This window comes from Bos mutus, chromosome 3 (assembly GCF_027580195.1).
Source record: "Bos mutus isolate GX-2022 chromosome 3, NWIPB_WYAK_1.1, whole genome shotgun sequence".
Lineage (NCBI taxonomy): Eukaryota > Metazoa > Chordata > Mammalia > Artiodactyla > Bovidae > Bos > Bos mutus.
Genome location: NC_091619.1, coordinates 26,412,428 through 26,431,125, shown reverse-complemented (window position 1 = coordinate 26,431,125; position 18,698 = coordinate 26,412,428). Strand labels below are relative to the sequence as shown.

The following is an 18,698-nucleotide window of genomic DNA, read 5'->3' as shown; positions in this document are numbered from 1 at the left end:
ATTGTATTAAGTGTTGTCAGTGCCAGGGAGGGCTCTGCTTCCTCGCTCTCTCATTCAGAGAAGTGACCTCCTGGTGCTACAGTGTGATCCATTTAGTAAAGGAGAGAAGGATTTCCTCCCAGTGCTGTGGACACCCGGGGCAGGCAGTCTGCCGGTATTTTTAATAGCATATGGCAGAGAAGGAAGCCGCCATGCTCTAATACCACCAGTCCCTTCCCCCCAACTCTTTCTGGTTTTCTTTTCATGTGGGCCATTTGTAGTCACACTCCACTGACAAAAGCAAAGGATGATGCCCAGCAGGACCACGGCACTGAGTTTCCTGAAGCCTGATACACTGGCTCTTGGAGGATGAAGCCCAGGGCTGGATCCCTGAAGCCCCAGTTCAGTGATTAAGTAGAAGATGGCCTGACCATAAGGCCTGAAAGAAAGGTCCTTATTGGTAATTGCCAAGGGAGTTCTCAACTGGGAGCAGTATTTCCCTTTTAATAAGCACTTAGCCTTCCATGGGGGAGAGGGGATTTTGGGTTGTCACCATTTCTGTCATTTTGGTAGGTGGGGCAGGAATACTCAACTTCCAGCATTACAGAAATAAGTCACCCTTAACCAAGAATTTTCTCCAAATGCCAACAGCCCCATTGAGAAACACTGTTAATATACTACCCTTCTCCCATAGATTGGGAAAGTGAAGGCTGTGAAGTTTAGTGACTCGCTCAAGATCACAAAGCTATTTTCCCTTCTGTCTTACAACTCAAAAACTACCACAAGAAGTTTACCCAAAATATAGGAGAGAAATATTAAGAGATCGTTTCAGTATAATTTCTCTTGAGGCAAACAACCTCTAGGAATTCCTCCACAACATGTAAGGTAACCTATAGAATAGAAGAGTAATGAAAAAATCATGAAGCATAACATCTTTTTTTATTATGTGATTTCACTGTTCTGGTCTTGACTAAATTTTGTGCTTCAAGGTCTATCATCTCGGCTTAAATAGGACAATTCCATCCCTATGCATAACCAGCCGAAAGGTCAATGACCACAAAGCCTCAGCTTCTCCAGCTACGTTTCTGCCTTGGGGCCATCTCGATTTTGCTACTATTTAGAGGTTGGATGTTAACCATCTCCCCACTGTCAGGAAGCAAGGTCCCTGGCAATTGGTTGGGGAAGGGTCTTTTCCTCTTCCTTTACTTGCTAGAGGCCACAGAATGCTGTTCTGTGAAACTGGCCCAGAATTGATTTCTCAGGGCTGGCTGAGCCTAGGAGCTGACAGTTTAGTTGATGGTTTGCAAGTTCAGAAGTGCCAGTCAAAGAAAGAGAAACCCTCTGGGAACATGGGTTGTTTGCTCAGAGATATCCAGACTTTATATGAGTCCTCAGCAAGCCTTCTACCGCCTGCTGAGGGCAGAGTGTCATTTTTCTGTGGCTCCAGTGCAGTTGCCACTGAAATAAGGCACTCCATGAATGTGCAGCCGAAGTGCTCAGCACTCATTTAAAAGGAAAGTTGTGTGATTTTCTCATCAGTTTAATCTCAGCAATGATGAGAAACTTCCCTCGGGCTCCAGCCCTGCCCTGCCATGCCCTACCCTCCCTGCTGATGTCGGCAGCTGGGGCCCCCTTCCTGGACACTGGACAGATTTTTCTCTGGAAGAGGAGAGTGTGAAGCCTCATTCCCTGCTCCTTCTGCCCCTCCAGGTTGAGAAGATCTGTGGTGGGAAGTAGGAGAAAGTGAGCAAAGGTTAGGGATATGGAAAGTCCCTAGTACTAGGATGGCTGCCCCGAGTGGAGCCTATTTTCCAATTCTCAAGTGGGTCTGGGGAGTTTTAGGGTGAGATGGCTGTCCAGGGATGGTGTGGCACTAGCAGCTGCTATAAAATCCTCTGAGATACTTCTACAGTCCTATCAATACATGTCCCCAGTTCCCGAGACCTTGGTTCCCCATTTCCCGTGACCTTGGTTCCCCATTTCCCGTGGTGCCTCCTAACATTTTTCCCTTCAAGGTTGCCCTTTTTCCCACCTGCACAAAAATGTTGGCAAAAGCCTGGGGGAGGATTTTGGTGGCATGTGCTGTTAATCCCAACCCCCTTCAAGGACCAGAGTCTGAGGAACATTCATTTCCTCTCTGAGTCAACACCAGCAGGGCCAGCCTCAGACCCCAGACCACTCTCACTCACCCCCCAACCCCAGTCCTCAGTTACCTCAATGTCCAGGAACACTGACCACGGTGGATTGACATTTGGGTTGCCCAGGCTGACCTATGACTTCTCCACAAAAGAGACCCTTCCAGACCGAATGGAGTCTTTGTTCAGTGGGTCTTCAGACGGGGAAAGTTTCAGACATTGGATAGGAAATAGTAAACACTGCCCAAGAAGAGCTGGCAGGGCCCGATGGCTGTTGTCCTTCTGCACCACGTTGAGAAGGAGAAACAGTCCCCTCCAGCAGACTTAAGTGACAGCTTCAAGAGTCTGAAGACCCTGGAGAGACGATACTGGTGGGTCTGCCACTGCCCTTTCTGAATTTAAGAATGTAGCTGGCCATGCATGTGTGGGAAAGGTGGGGGGGGGGGGGGCGGGGTTTGGCACTGCAGTGGTTGCGCCCAGAGGATGGAGCCAGAACAATTAATCAAGTGCCTTTTCTCCAGGATTTCTATTGGCTTCAGATGACAGAGGGGGCAGAGATACCCAGGAGAGTCCTATTTTGGTTTCCAGCTGGGAACGTGCACTAAGTTTTCCTTAATACCCATAGCACCCAAAGGCTTTGCAGTAACACACTTTAATGCATGAAACACCCATAAATTATCCGACAAACTGTTACAACTTCCAACCTGGAACAACTTGGAAAAACCAGCCTAGCAAGCACGCTCTTTTTTAATCTCTCAAGTCACTAGAGAAGAGAAAGTTCAAGCAGAAAACACCTTCCATGAGAATCTCAGAATTTTTTTTTTTTTTTTTTGGAAAGCAAAAGGAGAGTTGTGATCAGAGTGAAGCCGCTTGTTTATGATTGCTCAAAGATGCCGCTCCTTGACCCCAAGTCCTGTCTCTCCCTCCTCCGGGTCTTTGCCGCCTGGACGTAAGGAGCTGCCCGCCCCACCCCTTCATGCCAACTTCTCCTACACCTGGTAGCAGACAGCTGGAGGTGAGGCGTGTGACCCACGTAGCAGGACCTTCCATGGAGATTGATCAGCAGGCTTCCTCTATCAACCCTGGGGCCATCACCCAGGACTCCCAACCCTCCAGCGACCCTGGCTCCACTCGTTGCACCAGGTCCAGAGCCCCCTGCCCGGCTGGTCCCCATACCTGGGAGCAGCGTCCTGGGGGCAGCGTAGCACATGCGAGACTGGGCGCACACCGCGGCCCGCGCTCGCCGCGCATTCGCCCTCCGCGGTTCAGACCACCACTCTTGCTGTCCGGGAGCGCTCACAGCCCGCGCATCCCTCTCTCCCGGCTTCTTTACTCTCCCTCACTTGCGCTGTGTCCCCCTTCTAATCCTCGAGCTAGTCTGGCACCGCGGTGCCGCGACTGCAGGCGCCAAGGTTGCCTCCCGGACTTCCGACCATCCATCAGGAGATCGGGAACTCCACGACCTGATAGAGCGCTGCTCCCCACGACTCGCCCGCCAGCAGAGGCTCCCGCGCTCCCGCACCCACTCGGGACGCTCCTCTCACCACCGCACTTCAGCCCGCGGGACCTCGGGGGCGGTGGTGCCCGGAGATCTCGCCAGACCGCGATCCCTGCATGCCCTCCCCCGGGAGCCTAGCCACGCCGGCCCGCGCCCGTGCCCGCGCTGCACCCCTCTCGGGCTCAGCTCGGGGCAGCCTGACTCACCGCTGCGCTCCCCTCCGGCTCCCAGCGCTCTCTGCTGTGCCGGAGCGCCGAGCTGCTCAACACAGCTTCTTGAATTCTTAGCCCCTCCTCCCTGAGTCACCCACTCCAAATCCTTTCCCCCACTCCAACCCTCCCGGGCCCCAGCCCCGCACCTGCTCTGGCCAGGCGGAGGTGCCCGCCAGCGGGGCCTCCTGGGGACGAGAGAGGTTGGTCGAACTTGCCCCGGGAAGGCTGACTGGACCCGGCCTGGGAGGGGTTCAACCCTACAGAGGTCAAAAGGAAGCGCACGCGGTTGGAGGGGCCGCGCGCAGAACCCGGCTGACTGGGGATTTTCTGAGACACCAGGCCGGGGTACTGGTTGCCGACGCCCACTGGCCGACAGGCTCGGGGTGAGTGGATTTGCCCGGCTGACCACGCACCCTCCATCTCCCCCACGCTTTCCTTCAGCATTGCCTTCAGCCAGCGACTGGAGCCCGGCGGGAGTGTCCGTCCCTGTCGGACGTCACCTTCCCTGCCCTAGGCTTCTGCTCCTCCTGCTCCTGGCAGCCAAAAGAGACAAGTCCAGAGACCCCTTTCTCCCGGGACGCCTCCTGTCACCCTGGGAGAAAAAAGAGCACCCAGGGGAGCTCTGCATGATGAAGGTGCAGAGGCTTCTCTGACACGAGGGAGGGCTGTGGCCCTGAGAACCCTATCCCCCTAGAAGACCCTTGGGAGCAAGGGCAAGTCCTCTGTAGAGAAAAGGTACAGAGCACTTAGGCATCAGGACCTAGAATCAGAGCCTTCACTTAAGGCCCTGACTCAGGAAACTTCTTTCCTGGAGTCCCTGATCTTTCTGAAGTTGTAGTCATGTTTGTCTGTGCGTGATGCCTGCATTTTTTCTGGATAGAGGCTGCGCAGCTTTCATCAATGTTGTAAGAGTTCTGTGACTCTAAACTGACCTAGGAAGACAGCCTTCCACCCTACCCCAAGCCTTACCCAAATTCTTCTTTTCCTCCACCATCTGTGCTTTCCGTGGGATGGGATCTCCTGGATCACCCTCCAAAATTTCTTGGGTTCTGTGGAGTCAGAGCTTGACGGGGGAAGCATGTCTGACCCATGGCCCATATTGGCAAGGCAGAAATACCCCAAAGTCAGATTTCCACTAAATGTGCATCATTAATTGTAATAGTGTTCTGGGGGATTCTTATGTCTTTGGAAATTCATTCCACCAACCCCTCTGGTGTTGAGCTTGTAGACGTGTTTCTTCAGTTCTTCCTTGAGCAAATTGAATGCTGAACCCCTACTCTGTACCTGATACCACAAGGGAGGAAGGCATGTGAGGAGAGAGACAGAGAGAGGGAGAGACAGAGTCTCCCTTTATGGGTGAAGCCATGCCACTGCAATCAATGTGAAGGTCACCCACGGGTGCCAGGCTTAGTGAGGCATAGGGATTCCTGCTCTAAGTACAGAGGTGGCCAGTTTCCCCAGTGGAGGGCACTTGAACAAGCTGAGGCTCTGCTTTGGCACTTGACACAGATTGATCTGAGGTTACCACTTCTTTCTGTCTTTGTCTTTGCCCCCATACCCAGGTTTACCCATTTACCTGAGAAGGCTGAGGTAGGAAGAAAGCCTCAGACTTGGAAGGGAGCTTCAGCTTTGACATGACCTTGTTATTTCCCAGCAAAGGCTTATCCACTTGAGTTGTTCAGACACAAACTGGTGGAGGAACACACACCTAGGAGGTGAGTGTAAGTGACCAGAGCCACCATGAATGCCCCTTTCTGTAGACGTGGCATCAGAGTAGGGTGATCCACTAGGTAATGTATCAGTCAGTTAAACAAAGGAATTTCCAGACAATGGGACAAATTCATTCATCAATCATGTCATGTATAAACTTGTTTGAAAGCGCCAGCCCTAAGCCTTACATAATCGCTGCCCAAGAATTCAGGGATGAAGTTGACATTTTTAGAATAACAGAGTATTTGGTTGTTGAATGCAGACCTTTTGTATGCGTCCGGGTTATCACCCAGAAGGATAAAAGGTTTTGGGGCACTTGTGGCTCTTTTTTATGTAGAATGTAAAGAGGGAGATTTAAAAGTAAACAGGATACAAGCCTGGATACCCCGTTCCCCAAATTGTTGATCATATTCTGATGGCACATATTGGTTTAGTAAGCACTCCTTTCCGTCCCTGAATGTCCCTGAATTTTAAGGATCTTGAGTAAATTATAACATGTACATAACAAATACACATTCCAGAGATTGATCATTGAGCACCTACAATGTGTCAGGGGCTTCCCAGGTAGCTCAGTGGCAAAAAATTCGCCTGCCAAGTAGGAGATTCAGGTTCAATCCCTGAGTCAGGAAGATCCCCTGGAGGAGGAAATGGCAACCCACTCTAGTATTCTTGCCTGGGAAATCCCATGGACAGAGGAGACTGGCAGACTACAGTCCATGGGGGTCACAAAAGAGTCAGACACAACTTAGCGGCTGAACAACTACGTGCGAGTCTGTGAAATGACCATGGTACCTGATCAAAGAGCTCGTGTTCTTGTGGGGGCTGGTTATTAGTTCCTGGCTGTGTTCATCACCATGTCTCCTGGTCCTAGCACCAGGCCTGGCACACAGTAAGTGTCCAGTGAATGCTTTTTGAAGCCCACAATGCTCATAGCCATTCGCGGCTGTCAGCGCATTCACACTGCATTGGTTCCCAGCAGATTCCAGGTCAGACCGGCCTTGGCACACAGACACATAACCAGATGTCTCTTCTCTTGCTTCTTCCACTTTCATGAGGATCCAAACAGAAATGACTTCCTCTTGGCCACTGAGACGAGGACCTTGAAGCCTGGACCAGCTACATTTATAGGAATCCAAACAGCTGAGAGGGCAGCAGGCAGAAGGAATGGTGCAGACAAGCAGAGGATAAGAATGTTTTCTGTACTAGATTTTCTCGAAAGCTTTTTATCCAGGGTATCAAAATAACCAGCAGCTGATGCGTTTGCTGCCTCGGAGGACAGATTGTGGCGTGCGCAGTAATTGTTGTTATTTCTGAGGATGCAGAAGCCTGTAGCCATCGAGTGCCTTGTCAACAGCAACACTCAGCCTCGCACAAAGCTCCTGTCTCTCCCTTGCTTCATTCCAGAAGGCCAGGACCAAGGGCATGTGCCATTTAAAACACCAAGAGGCTCAGTAGTGACCCATCAGCACTGATGGAATCACCGGATCTGCTCGCAGTATGTGTGAAACAGAAATATTGTCCCAACTGCTGGAGGAAGTGATAGCTTCAGTTCAAAGATTTTTTTTTCCTTCCTGCTGATCAGAGTGCATAAACACTACAGAAGAGGAAACATCTCATAATGCTGAGTGAGATGACACAGTTACAGAATCACGGAGATGATCGCTCCAGCCACCTCGTTTATGCAGGAAGAGGACACGTTTCGGAAGAACAAGGGTGCAGACCAAGTACAAACAACCAGGGGCAGGACCAGAACTCAGGTCTCCTGACTTCTAGGCAAGTCTTCTTTATATCACACTCTCTGGCTGAGGAAAAGACCTCAAGACCCTGGGTGGAGTGGGGAGGCTGATAAAGGAGCAGAGATCATTGCAGCTGGGGGGGCTCCCCATCTCCTCTGGAGGACTATATCTACCTCTTCTTTGATGTCTCCTTTCTTCCTCTCTGATCTCTTCACTTTCTCAATCTCCAAGGTCTCTTCCCTTTTGCTTGTGAGCACTCACTTGCCTTTTCTCTTTTAAAGAAACAACTGGCCCTTCTGCAGCAGAATCACTGGATTTCTCAACTTCCTTTTACTACCAAATTCCTCAGCAAAGTCATTGACATTCACCATTTCCTTGGCTCCCCTTAACTCCCTGCAGTCTGGTTCCTATCTTCTTCCCTTTCCCTTCCCCCTACTGAACGGATATTGTCTTCTTCAAGGTCACAGTTGCAATAACCACCCCGCCACCAGTATCAAGATGGCAGCATTTATTGAGCGCATCCTTGTTTCAGGCCTGGACCCAGGCCCGATCAGTAGCCATCATCCATTTGTAGATAAGGAAGCTGAAGACCTAGGAGGTACTTTTCTTGCTCTGCCTAAATCAATGGCTGAGCAGAGATGTGACCCAAGCCTGTGGTGCTCTTGCTGTTAAACACTATGCCTCTTCCTCCTTTTGGCCAGGTTCAGCAGACTATGCCAGTCCTTGGCTTCTTCTCCAATGACCTCCGGCATCTAACATTTTCTTTTCCAGGCTCTTGTGACTACATCCTGGCTTGCCATCTAGCTCTCTGATTTCTCTGTCTGCCCTCGGAGTGCAACTTGCCTCCCAAGGCTTAGTCCATGACTTTACTTTCTTTCCCATGCTCATTCCTGCAGGTGTCCCCTCCTCATTTTATGATCCCACCCCCTGGTTCAACTCTGACCTCTCACGCATGCCCCTCAGTCACTGACATTGAGTGTAGCTATGTCCCAGGTGCTCCTGTGTTCTTGTTTTAGACCATATATACTGACACCGGCAAGGGCTCTGCTGCCATCCCCCCATCCCCCTCAGCACGTCCACCCAAAGTCTTTGTTCTTAACTCAAGCTGCAGCAACCCTGTGGATCTCATCCTTGGAACCAGAGAGCCTAGCTGGACTCAGAGCAGTTCAGCTCTTCTCCATTGGGGGCACCGCAGCCCAGGAAAGCCACCGGCTTGCAACTAGGAAGATTTCATTTCTCTAAGGTGACGTGACCTTGGGAGAAAGATCTATCCTTTTTGAGACATAATAACTTGTAGTTATAGAGTTAAATATATTAAGTAATTTTTGAAAACCTACGATGGGCCAGTCCTGTTTTAGGGGCCAGAGATTAAGCAAGTAAACAAAATAGCCTCTAGTTGTATGGAACTTAAATGCTAAGAAGTTGCTTCACCCACTTTTGTTGTTGCTATTTAGTCGAGTTTAAGTCACGTCTGACTTTTTGAGACACCATGGACTGCAGCCCCCAGGCTCCTCTGTCCATGAAATTTCCCAGGCAAGAATGCTTGAGTGGGTTGCCATTTCCTTCTCCAGGGGATCTTCTAAATCCAGGGATCAAACCCACATCTCCTGCATTGGCAGGTGGATTCTTTACCACTGAGCCACTAGGGAAGCCCTTATTAAATAGTTATTTAATATACATTATATTCCAGGCTCACAAAAATAAAATTGTGACTTGGTTGAGCCTGATTTGGAAAGGAGCGTGAGACAGACACAGAAATCAGCCACGAAGAAACAGGCAGTGACCTCTTTAGGTGCAGGTTGAGCCAGTCTCCTAGGGGACTGGAGTCTCCCCTCTGCTCTCCTAATGCAAACAGCTGTGACACTCCAACTTCCCAGAATGGTCCAGCTCTGTCCCCAGAAAGGCTTTCAATGACCTGATGGCCACCATGCAGACCACCCAGATCTCATCCTCGTGGGTGTTGTGTTCAGACCCCTCTGAGGCTCTCCCGCTCCCCACCCACTAGGGTGAGTCCTCAGTGCTCCTCAGGAGCCCCCACACCACTACTGCTACCCTGGAATCTACATCCAGGTCTTCAGTCTTCAGCCCCCACCAGCCCGGGTGTCAGGCATTTCTGTTGGGATCACTGCAGAGATACTCTGGGGTAGCGCCCCCTAAAGTCTGTCTGTAGAGCGTTACGGCTGCTCTCTCCTGCCACGTGGTGCCATGTTGACGGTTAGGATCCGTGATGCTAAGGCACAGGCTGGGACCTCACGCCTTCTTTGTGATGCTCCTGTGGAGGAGTCTGGCCTGGGTGACTGTCACCTCATTGGCCCAACTCAGTGCACTTATTACAGTTCTGGGGCAGGATCTGTGTTAGGGACAAGAAAACAGAGGTCAAGGAGAAGTGTTTCCTGCCTCATAGAAACTTGCTATCCTATGGGAAAGCAGATGTGTAAACTGATAAGATACAGCCCAGGGAAGATATGGAAGCTCTGGGAATGAAGCATTTGGCCCACTAGGAGCTTCAGAGTCTCTTCATTATCATCCATTGCAGTAACATAAATTCTCTGTTCCTTAAAGCCCTGTGTCATCCGGCCTCTCACGCCTCTTCATCTCCCCCTGCTGCAGTTTCCTTTTCTTTCCTACAGCTCCAGCCTCTGTGAACTTTTTTCAGTTCATTTAATAAGCTGTGCTGGCATCTCCGGGCCCCATATTCCTTTTTCAGGGCTTCAAAAAACCATCACTCCCCCAGTTCCATGTTGCCCCTTTCTTTTCCTTTGAGACTCACCTCTTGGAATCTTAGACAATACTTCTAATGGGGTGCTTTCCTTGACCCCCTAAGCAAAGACTGAGTGCCCTTCCTAGGTACTTCTGAGACACTCTGTATTACACATGGCAAATGCCTAAATATATGTCAGTGAGCTTAGCTGAGGCATGAGTAAGAGCTAGGGAAGAATGTTGGGAAACACCTCATTGCAGACAGAGGGAAAACTTGAACTAAGGTAACAGTGTGGTACGTCCAGCACACTGCAGCCAGTTCAGAATGAATGGGGCACAAAGTGGCAGGAAATGAAGCCGGAGGAGTCCCAGGTGAGGTCAAGGAGGGTGTGGATCACCCGGGGGGTATAGTCATTCTCAAGCAAAATGGTCATCCCTCAATGTCATCTCTCACGAGGAGGGAAGGAGCTAGGGTATTTATCCTCCAACCTGTATTTGAAGTTGTTTGAAGGCTATTTGGGGAGAGGGGAGAATAGTCCCCCACCACTAGCAGTCTGCCTCTTGTTCTCATCTGAACGTGCTTCTGCAGCAGAGAAAGCCCCCAGGTGCTTATAGAAGAAAGGCCATCAGCATGCACTTGGATAGTGAGATCTGAGGCACTGGGGGTATCTTGGGGGCACCCGATGTGTGTGCAGCACCAGGACCTTATGCTACATACACAGTGTTAACCTGATGCTCCAGTGTCTCCCACTCTCTCCTCCCAGTTTGCTCTCCTTGGAGGGAAACATAAAGTTCACATACAAGTGAACAATGACAATGATGGCCTAAGCTGCTACTAGGAACTAAGTGTAGAGAGGAGACACGTTCAAAATAAATGTAGAAGTAAGGTTGCCAGGATGTGGGAGTGGTTGGATGAAGGGATAAGGGAGAGAAAGGGGTCTCCTGGATGTCCCCTGGCTTCCCCATTTGCCTGATCAAATAAATGTTTGTGCCAACTATAGAGATGGTGTCAATTTTGGAGCCTGTGGGTGGGCTAGGAAGCTGAGATCTTCAGTTTAGGATTTTGGGGGGGAAACTGTGGAACATTTAGGGGCATATGTACAACACAGAAGTCTGGAGGTCAGGAAAGATGTCAGGAAAGAGGCCATCTCGGCACACTGCACGCAGGCTGAAGGGAGCCAGAGGCATTATCTCAAAGTCTCTACTGAGAACTCCCCACCCCCAATGCCATACTCTCATTTCTCTGCTCTTTTGGCACCAAAACAAACCTGGGGCATCTCCCAGAGGCCTGAACCCAGGGAAGTAGGCCGCATGCTCCAGTATTCTCTGGTTCTCTCCTATGCCTTTCTGTAATGCTCATCCTACCCTTTGGGGTAGGGTGGAAAAGGCAATGGCACCCCACTCCAGTACTCTTGCCTGGAAAATCCTATGGGTGGAGGAGCCTGGTAGGCTGCAGTCCATGGAGTCGCTAAGGGTTGGACACGACTGAGCGACTTCACTTTTACTTTTCACTTTTATGCATTGGAGAAGGAAATGGCAACCCACTCCAGTGTTCTTGCCTGGAGAATCCCAGGGACTGAGAAGCCTGGTGGGCTGCCGTCTATGGGGTTGCACAGAATCGGACACGACTGAAGAGACTTAGCAGCAGTAGTAGCAAGAAGAAGGGAAAATGAGGACCCTGGCCAGTGGTCACCTGTCCGGCCTCTCTTTCCCCTGCCCACTCTCCTTTGCAGGCCTGAAGGCAAAAGCTTTGTCCTCCTCCTTCCCTCAGCCAGTCTCCTCTCAGGTCACACCCTGAGCTCTCCCCACCTTAAGCCTATAGTGAAACTCTGATCAAGAGCTCCAAGTCTGCTTTTGATATTTTAATGGAGCTTAAGAAATTCAGAAAGCTCCCCCACCCCTCCTTTTTGATTGAGAATGCTTGGCTTTCAAAACCATTGTCTAGCTGTGGACTCAAAAATCCTATTCTGGATGGAAAGCTGAATGTCGGCTTTTTCTTTCTGTTTGCATCCTGGCTGCAACAATCCCAAAAGTCTCCTGTGAAACCCCTTGCCTCTGGAAGAACAGGGAGAAGTCGAATACTGGGAGTGCAGAAGAAAGTGATGTGCCCATCCTTGTTACATTCACATAATAGGCCGTAGTCTACCATCCCCACTAAACTATAAAATCTTAGGAACTGTCAGCCTAGTACTCCTCATAACACCTAGAGTATAGTAGATCCTCACCAAATGCATATTATTGAATGAATCAGTTGAAATTCAGAGAGTTTAAATAACCAGATTGAAGTCACACACCTAGTCTGTGGGCTCCAAAATCCATGCCCTCAGCCTTGTACCTTTTTGTTGTTCAGTCACTAAGTTAGTGACTCTTTGTGACCCCATGGACTAATGCACACAAGGCCCCTGTCCCTCACCATCTCCTGGAGTTTGCCCAAGTTCATGTCCATTGAATCAGTAATGCTATCCAACCATCTCATCCTCGGCCGCCCTCTTCTCCTTTTGCTTTCAGTTTTTCCCTGCATCAGGGTCTTTTCCACTGAGTCGGCTGTTCGCTTCAGGTGGCCTAAGTATTGGAGTAATCCATTGCACCTTACTGACTGGTATTTTGGAAAATCCTTAAAGAAAACAAAACTTAAGTACTTAAAATCATTTTTGTCAGTCTGGTAGAAGCTAAGAAAACTGTAGACCACTCAGGTGTGCTGGCTCATTTAACAGTTTAATTCCACCATAACCCTGGTCAAGCTCCCTTAGCCCGCTCAATCCCGGGCTGCATTCCTGTTAAGTGAGTGGCAGTGTGGGAGTGACAGGGAGTTCCTGTTGTGATGCTGAGATGCCACAGGTGGGAGCACACATCACCCTTGCTGGTAGCACCTTTATGACAAGAGTCTTGGCAGCAGCAGGACTTCATGTTTGCCAGACTGTGAGCTTGGCAAAACCTGCCTCCCTTTGGGGAGCCAGCAATCACCCTTAGGTGTCCATTTTTACTCTCAGGAAATGGCCTGGGACAGTCACCAGCCCTGAGCTGAAATGGACTAAAAGCCATTGGTTCCCTCAGGGGTATCTACATTCTAGTGGGCAACAGAGCTGGCTCAGAACATGGCAGAGCTAACTTGTAAATTGGGTGAAGGGGATACTTGAGGGAACCCAGGATCTGGGGTGGGGGAGCTGAAATAATTTCATATTTGTTCATGGAGATATTGTATAGGCATCCATGGGTCATGTTTCTCTGCGCCTTTGCACATGCTCTTTCCTCTTCCTGGGACATTTTCCTGCTCTGAGTCACCTTCACTAAGCTGACCCTGCCTTGTCTCCTAGGCCTCAGTACAGACATGACTTGGAGGCAGCCTGACTCCCCAAGTCTGGTGTAGGGTCCTTCTCTGTGGCCCCCTCACCCCCTCTGATTGGGGCTCTGCAGCATCTGCACTGGATTATAAAGGCCTGTCTACCTGTCAGTCTCCCTTCTTTCTCTCCCAACAAGCTTCTCTCAAGAGTAGCAGGGGCCATGCCATCCTCAGTACCTAACACTCTGCCTGCACACAGTAGGCACTCCATTTTTTATTGTTGTTTAACTGCTTGTTTACTGCATGCTCCTCAGTTCTTCATTTGCCTTTCCATGGATGTAAGTGGAACATGCATCATCACAGTTTCTTTATTAGCTTATACTTTTCCCAAAGAGAAGCACACACACACACGCACACGCCTGGGCTTCAGAACCCGAAAGATCTGGGTTCACAATTCCAGTTCCTTCACTTGTAACTTAAGACTCACGTGTATGCTAAGCCACTTCGGTGGTGTCAGACTCTTTGCAACCCTGTGGACCATAGCCCTCCAGGCTCCTCTGTTTATGGGATTCTCTAGGGAAGGATGCTGGAGTGGGTTACCATGCCTTCCTCCAGGGGATCTTCCCAATCCAGAGATCAACCCATGTCTCTTCTGTCTCCTGCATTGGCAGGCGTGTTCTTTACCACTAGTGCCACCTGGGAGGCCCTGTAGGACCTATGCTAAGGCACAGGAGGAGCTCTGTTAGGTGGGTGCTCAACGCAGACTTTGGTGCATCCCCCCTCCTCCACACCTGCGTGCACACACACTCCATGCAGACATGCCCCACACTCCTCCTACCTGCCCTGGCTGAGCTGGATGGGTTGTAACAGTACGTGAAGGCCTGGGGGAGGTTTGAGTGACCACCACAAAGTTAGAGAAAGAGGGGCTGCCAGATACTAGAGGACAAGAGGCCGGGCTGCAGACCGGAACTTTTCTTCTCCAGGGTTCCTGCTTCTCCGGGCAGCGGAACGTCCTCAGACTGTCTTTCCGCCCTCATTCTGCCAGCCTGCAGAGCTCTTTTTGTTTTTTTTCCAGGATGGAGATTCATATATTGGCATTCTAATTTTAAAAGTTCTCCATGTGCAGAGCTGACTTTGATCTTCAACAGGAGTTTATTTCTTCCTATTAGCATCACATTACACTGTCTCTGACAGATTAATCACAGCTATTGTTGTACTGTTTATTCTACACAATGGTTAATATTATTTTCAAAATCTCATTTTAAATAAGAAGGAAGTGCAGGAGGGGAAGGCGTTTTCCTGACAAACAGTCTTCTGCAGCCCTACTGAGCAGGTATACATTCTGCTGCCTGTCAGGCCATGTTTCCAGGAGTTCAAGTCCCAGCCGCAGAGAGAAAGTCAGTCCTGGGCTTACAGGATGTCATGGGAGGACTGGGAAGACCTTAGTTGAAGCTGAGTTAGATAGTTCTCTAAGACATTTTCTTGTTTGTCTTTCTGGGAAAGTAGCTTGTGTTTGTGTTATATAGCATAAAGCATGTGATTGATGTTTGATTGAAGACTGTACTGGCATGAGGCTTGGGCCTGTGACCTTCAGAATTCCTTTATCTTAGGATGGAGTCCAGGCTACCTCAACCACTTACTACTGTTGTGACTTTGGGCAGGTTACTTAACCTCTCTGAGCATCAGACTCCTCAGAGGAGGGAGATGCCCTCTGGGGGAGGAAGATCTGGTGGGCGCAGGGGAATACTGGGAGGTTTAAACAAGACAATGGAGGGAAAGCACTTGGGATGTTCGCTGGCACAGGATGAGCGCTCAGTGAAGGGAATCACTGTTTGATGCTGCAGACGCATTTCCTTCTACCCAGAGGAAGCTGGGGTGACAAAGTAGGGAGACACGGAGTGTGCCAACTTGACCGTTGTTCAGAGAGCCCACCCTGGTTTGGAAGGAGTAACTTTGAAACCACAGAATCCAGAAACACATTGCAACCTCACCATTTAGCCTCAAGTTCTGGACCCAGAGCCAGATACCAAGCCAGTTTGGAGCAGCAAGTTCATTTTTAAAAAAAAAAGAAAAAAGAAAAGCATTTTGTGGTGAGGGGAAAAATGCTTGCCCAGGAGGCCCGAGAAGAAAAGATCTTATGTGTGATGTCGTCCCTCTAGATTGAGATGAACTAAGGAGCTACTTTGCTACCAAGTTCTTAGGATGAGCAAAGAGCTGGTTTAAACTCTGCCTCTGATGTGTACTTTGGTCCAGGTAAATCTTCCTTAAGCCACCTGGTGTCAATACCAGTATCATACTGTCAGGCCTGATTGTGTGGTTGAGGTGATGAGCAGTCCTCCTGAACCCCCTTGGAAATGACTCTGTTGTCACAGAGGAATGGCAGTTGCTGAAGTTCTCTTATCCTTGTGATGGAACCTAGGATCCGTCAAGGCCTGGAGCAAAAAGTGGCAAAAGTGGGAATAAGAAAAAAAAAAAAGGCATTTAAAAAAAAAATTTTATTTTATTTAACTTTACAATATTGTATTGGTTTTGCCATATATCAAAATGAAAAAAGGCATTAAAATCTCTATGGGACAAAGCCATCATTCCCATTTGGAATTCTATATGAGGTCCCATCAGAATCGAGTTCAAGGGGTTATGCTGGAATCTTGTCATTACAAACAGCAAGCCTTCTGAGATCAGGTATTCAGCTTTTTTGTTTTTTTTTTTAAATTTCTGCATCATTGGCAGATCTGAGTACACACCGTACCAAATTGAATTTGGTAAAATTATTCCAAGAAACGGGCCACTGTTTGGGATCATTCATTATTGAGAAATCTTTATTGTGATGGGACTTAAATACTTTAATAACAGCTGGGGTCTGTTGAGGGGGAATAAAGGTATAAATGGGGGTAAAAACTGAAGACAGCACATATGGCATTGTCATTAGTGGAATTTAGCAAGCACTTAACATATGAAACAGGCCATGTGTCCGGGAGCAGCACACAATGTCACATTGTTCCAAGTGTGGCTTTAGTGATCTTTCCAAACTTCTTACATGTGTGCAGGGAAAGACAAAATTGGTTTGCTTGGAAGAAAGGGAATTTTACCCAGGCCGTCAAGTGCAGTGTTTGTAGATCGCTCAACAGAAGAATGAGGCACAAATTATGCCTTTTTATGGGGACATTTCTTTTCCAACGAAAGCAAAATCATTGGAAACACTGTCTTAGCCTTATTTTTATAAGCTTTGATATACTTTTTGGCACTTTTGTATAATACAGATATTCATTTAAACTTCAGAAGGAAAAGTTAACATGATTTTAGTTTATTCTACACATTTTTTCAATACTGGGACCTGATAAACATTACAAGCTGTCCCTTGACTGCCAGTGGCTCTGAGAGTTGCTTATTTGGCCTCTAAAGCTGTGAATCTCTTTTGCCATGTTTTTCTTTTTGGGTTATTCTTTACTTTCTTCTTAGAAGCAGAGATTCTGGTCCAAACCTGCTTGTTGACTCTCACCACTCTGCCACACGTGGGAAATGGCAGATTTCACTAACTACCTAAAAAGGTGGTTTGGCTTCCTTAGACCCTGGACTGGGTCTAAGACGGAAGTCACCAAAAATGGCCGTGATCCAAGATTTGCCAAAGTCAGAGAAGAGTTTCAGTGGTAACGGTTTCAAATAGCTGTTTTAAAGGGTACAACTAATAATAAAAATCGAATAAAAATTATAGTCAGGCACTTTGCAGATTTAAAGCCTGACATAAAAATGCAGCATCAAATGATTCTAGTTAGCGTGCCAGGAAACAATGTGCCAGGATACCAAGAGGAGTGTTGGCGCTGTCTGTTTTTAGCTGTGCCCGACCCAGGGGGAGCCGTGCAAAGAATGCTTTGTAGGAAGAGTGGCACAAAGCTGGCAGGGCAGGAAAACACCGAGCAAGACAGAGGGAAGAAGGGACTTGAACATGCCCCATGCTTGCTAACTGTCAGACACACTCATAGGCAGAGTTGAACAGGATGTATTCTTCTCAGCTCCTTTTAATACTTTTTCTTCTCAGGTATGGGCTTTGCCTCAGGACCTGTAAAGTCAAGGTTCATGTGATGGAAAGAATCTCAACCTTGAAGGAGGATACTCTTGAGTCCTGCTCATGACTGGCCCACACAGAATAGTGAAGGAGTCACTGGCTCTCCTCCCTGCATCCCTCCAAAGCGCATGCACAGCCAGCAGCGCTCTACGCAGCCTGGACAAGAGGCAGGGAAGAAAGCAACGAGCTATGAGTCAGGAGTCCTTCTCTTCGGGTCTCGGCTGGATTCTAATTTTCTACATGACCTTGGGCAAGATCATTTTCCTATTTGGACCTCTGTTTTTTTCAAATGAAATAAGAGGCTTGGACTAGATGATTTCAAGGGTGTCTCTGAGTTGCTAAAATAAATCAATGCACATTAAAGAACCTCTCTAGTGGATATTTTCATTTTGAAATAAACTGCCTAGAAAGGGCAATGCTTATCCAAGAAGAATGACTCTTTAATAGTGAAATTTCAGGCATCTGCCTACTGAAAGAAAAATAGAGTTCTTTTTTGAAACGTGTGTGTGTGTGTTGCACGAAGGGGTTGGTTTGGAGGGTTGAGGGCTCTTTTTTTGTCCTTCTAGTTGACTATACCATAAACCTTGGGGTCATCTTCGACTTTCTTTCTCTCTGCTAGTATCCAATTCACTAGCAAATTCTGATGGCTCAATTGCATGTATCTGGAATCTGATCACTTTTTGTTATTTCCAATATTACTGATGATTGATTGACCATCACCTGCATCTCTCATCTGGTGATACAATACTCCCTTAACTGCTTTCTCTGCTTCCAACCTGTCTCTGAATATCAGCCGCTGCCAGAGTGATCCTGCCAGAACAGGTCTTCCCTGTTGGAATCTATACTCATCAGTTTGGGCTAGATTATGCTGAGGTAACAAACAACACCAAAATCTGAGTGGCTTAACCCAAGAATGCTTACTTCTTATTCAAAGTTTCTATCTGAAAGTGACCACATCACCTCTGCTCCCATTCTGTTGACCGAGCAAGGCACATGGCCACACACAGCTTCAGAGGGACAAGGAAGAGTAATCCTATCCTGAGGTCAGAAGGGGACAGACGGGAAATATATATCAGAAAGCATTATGGCTCCCGGCCTTCCCAGGTGGCACTAGTGGTAAAAAATCCACCTTCCAATACAGGAGATGCAAGAGACCCAGGTTTGATGCCTGGGTTGGGAAAATCCCCTGGCAATCCAGTCCATGGACAGGAGCCTGACAGGCTACAGTCCATAGGATCTCAGAGTTGGACATGACTGAATGACTGACTGACTGATTGATAATGGCTTCCACAACTCCCATCACTCAGAAAACATCCCAGGTCCACGTCATGCCTTCATCAGCCCTGGGTGGTATGATTTCCCAACCCTTTACCTCTGTCTCAACT

The 18,698-nt window shown here is 48.5% G+C and overlaps 1 protein-coding gene and 1 long non-coding RNA gene across 2 annotated transcripts in view; one reads left to right on the top strand and one right to left on the bottom strand.

Annotated features, from left to right (window-relative positions):
• Window positions 1-4,089, bottom strand: part of NGF (nerve growth factor) — a 58,489-nt gene extending 54,400 nt beyond the window's left edge. Inside the window, 1 exon segment of the mRNA XM_005907356.2 lies at window positions 3,971-4,089. The gene's annotated coding sequence lies outside the window, so the exon portion shown is untranslated.
• LOC138987208 (uncharacterized) lies at window positions 4,074-17,662 on the top strand. Its single transcript, XR_011463627.1, has 3 exons — window positions 4,074-4,207; window positions 5,387-5,539; window positions 17,287-17,662. It is a non-coding gene; the product is annotated as an uncharacterized lncRNA (long non-coding RNA).
• Window positions 17,663-18,698: the final 1,036 nt, after the last annotated feature.